At 39.3% G+C, this 3,617-nt stretch overlaps 1 pseudogene across 1 annotated transcript; it reads left to right on the top strand.

Annotated features, from left to right (window-relative positions):
- Positions 1 to 962: 962 nt before the first annotated feature.
- LOC311597215 (mitotic spindle assembly checkpoint protein MAD2A-like) lies at positions 963 to 1,689 on the top strand (annotated as a pseudogene). The gene has a single exon. The product of its transcript is annotated as a mitotic spindle assembly checkpoint protein MAD2A-like (transcript).
- Positions 1,690 to 3,617: the final 1,928 nt, after the last annotated feature.

Here is a 3,617-nt window from a genome sequence, read left to right as displayed (position 1 = left end):
GAATGATGTCAGGAAGAAGCTACAGAGCCTTGAGAAGAATCTTAGTAGGATCCCAAAGATTGTCAATGTGAGTGTTAATAAAATTATGAAAGGCTTCCAGGATGGTGTTAGCAGGAGCCTCGGATCTTATGACAGCTGTCCCTGACAGATTATCATGGTTAATGGAGTTGGAAGAAGAGGGACTCTGCTGGTGCTGATGGACTAATATAGCTTAATAAGAGCTGGAGAAATGGTTTAGCAGTTACATGAGTTCAATTTCCAGTATCCACTTATAACTTCAGCTCCTGGTGATCTGAAACCCTCTTTGGCCATCTTAGGCACCTATGCTACACACACACACACACACACACACACACACACACACACACATACACTTAATTTGAAATATAAAATCAATCTTAAGAATGTTTAACATGTCATCTGCTAACTAAGATTATATAAAACCTCTAATTTTGCTGTTATAGCAAGACATGCCAGACTCAATGAATCATACACTAACCATTTATTTCTCACACTTTAGGCTATGGACACACAATGTTTAGGTGTCAGCAAGAAATACACACTGGAAAAATGATATCATTTTCAACAAATTGTGCTGTTCTAACTGAATAGCTGCATATCGAAGAATGTAAAGAAACCCATATTTATCATCCTACACAAAACTGAAGTCCCAGTGGATCAAAGACCTCAACATAAAACTGGATACTGAACCTGATAGAAAACAAAGTAGAGAATAGCCTTAATCACATTGATATAGGCAAAGGACACCATCACTTGGGGGAAAAAAACATGAGCCTACAGAATGGAAAAATATTTTTACAAACTCCATCTGATAGAGGACTAATATCCAAAATATATAAAAAATTATTCAAGGAACTGGATATTGGAAAACCATATAATCCGAGGACCAGCGAGGTTGCTGTGTGTGGTGAGGTTGACAGTGTTCTCTGTTCAACCTTGTAATGGCACAGCAGCTCGCCTGGGAGCAAGGCATCACTTTGAGCAGGAGCGCGGAAATCGTGGTGGAGTTCTTTTCATTTGGCATCAACGGCATTTTTATCAGCGTGGCATTTATCCGTTGGAAACCTTTACTCAACTGCAGAAATATGGACTCACCTTGCTTGTAACTACTGACCCCAAACTCATAAAGTATCTCAATAATGTGGTGGAGCAGCTCAAAGATTGGCTGTACAAGTGCTCAGTTCAGAAACTGGTGGTGGTCATCTCAAATATTGAAAGTGGCGAGGTCCTTGAAGGATGGCAGTTGGATATTGAGTGTGACAAAACTGCAAAAGAGGAAGGTGTTTGTAGAGAAAAGTCACAGAAAGCCATCCAAGACGACATCCACTCAGTGATCAGACAGAGATCACAGCTACCGTGACATTTCTGCCACTGTTGGACGTTTCTTGTTCATTTGATCTGCTAATTTACACTGACAAAGATTTGGTTGTACCTGAAAAGTGGGAAGAATCAGGACCCGAATTCATAGCCAATTCTGAAGAAGTCCGTCTGCGCTCATTCACCACCACAATCCACAAAGTGAACAGTATGGTGGCCTACAAAATCCTTGTCAATGACTGAAGAGAAGGAGGAGAAAGCCAGATCCTACTTTGATAAACGTGCCTGTTTTTTCATTTCTTTGGTTCCTCCTGGACTTGCCGTAGAATCACCAGAGCAGGAGTGTGGCATATTTTTTAGGCGAACCAAAAGATTTTTGTTAGCATTGTGGAATGGATTGCATTAAAAGTGGTCATTGTAGACAGAAAAACTTTTGTTAAAAAGCTAAATACTTCCCCTAACCATTTAGCTCAGGAATCTTGACCAGGATCTAGAGAGGCATCGGCTGTAAATACAGCAGAGGGAATCCAAGCTTTGTTCAGTCCTGAGAGCCGTGAGTGCTTACTGTGTCCATTCTCCTTTCTCCTTGTATAGATCCCATACTGAAATCCATGGTAATTATTTAATTTTAGTGTATATACCTTGAACTCACAAAGCAGTTTCTACTATTTAGTTTCTGTAATAAAGAACTCTTGTTTTAATGTTTTATAAAAAATCAAGCTTTAAATGACAGTGATACAAAAAAATTAGCTCTTGTCTTTTACATTTGTGGTTCAGTATCTTTGATATTTTGTTTGCTGCTAATATAGTCATATACTGCATTGGATTGAGTGTGGATTGTTCGTGTTGATTATGTGCTACCTTCCTCATCACAACAGTGCAATTAATGGGAAGCGGCAACTGTCGTTTGGAATTAGTTCAAATACCAGGCTGTGGTAACAAGTCAATCATGTTTCTTATGACCGTGAGCACCAAGTTCATTCCTTTGCCTTCATCTCTTAATAGGTGTGTTGGTTTTAATTTTTCAACATTTAAAATTTTTCCAGAAAAAAATGACAACTTCATTTACAATAATTTTGAGGTTTATACCTGAATTCTGTAAAATCACGGTCTTAGAAGCTGATCATATATCAAACATTTCATACCTCCTAAATATTGCATATTATTTAAATACACATTTTAAAGTCAGGGGGTCAGTCTGAGCTTGGTTGGATGTTAGTTGGACAGACTTGGCCTATGTTTCCAAACAGATGAATACCTTCCTCTTTAAAGATTGTCTTGGGAGAAAGGTGTTTCATCTAACAGTCAAACAGCTTCTATTCTGTGGGAAGTCAAGATGCAGTTATAGCCTGGTAGGGCACTGAGTCAGACCTGAACTAACTCACTGGTTTACTATAGAGGAAACCTGTTCTTAATTAGTCAATTAAGGCCTACAATGAAGCCCAGAATGGGATGAACCATTCAAGGGCTTCAAGATCCTATTGTTGCCATCAGCCAGAGAAATCCAGTCTCTGTGAGTTGCTGGAATAAATTTTAATCAATGTGAGAATGAATTCCCCTGTTAGAATTCCAGTAAAGAAAAGGCCATGGCAAGCCTGGACTCACATAAGCTAAAACCAAAGTGTGCGTTGGGACCTTTTTGTTTACCGTGGGGTTTTATTATTATTTTGAGTTTTTAAAACATTTTCCCAAAATGCTACCTTGTTTACTTAGTTTTATGAAGCACCTTCAAATTTTGTGTACCTGACCTCATTATTCTTCTTTGGCCAAGGCCTGAGAAACTAATTCAGCTTTTGTCAGCAGAAGGCAGCTTCTGTTTATTTGTTTCTCTATCTGTGGATGTTTGGCATGTTTCCATGTTTGAGCTAGAGTGAATAATGCAGTTGTGACAGTGGATATCCATATATTTAAATCCAAGCTTTCAATCATTTGGGGATATACCCAAATACACTTCAAGACATACATGGTATATTCTCACTCATAAGTGGATATTAGCCACATAATACAGGATAACTATACTACAACACAGAGACTGAAACATCAACCAAGGACCATGTATAATGTGGACCTAGACCCTCTGCTCAGATGTAGCAGCACAGTCTCCTTGTGGATCCCAAAATGTGTAGAGCAGGGACTACTTTGGACATGTACTCTGGCCACTGAACTTAGATCACTTCCTCCTGGCCGGACAGCCTTGCCAGGCTACAGAGGAAGAAGTTACAGGTAGTACAGATGAGACATGCTAGGCTGAGGTTAGATGTTAGGGGAGGAGGGGTCCC

Source organism: Acomys minous (genome assembly GCF_964271855.1).
Source record: "Acomys minous genome assembly, chromosome: 5".
Lineage (NCBI taxonomy): Eukaryota > Metazoa > Chordata > Mammalia > Rodentia > Muridae > Acomys > Acomys minous.
This window is presented reverse-complemented; position numbering and strand designations above follow the sequence as displayed.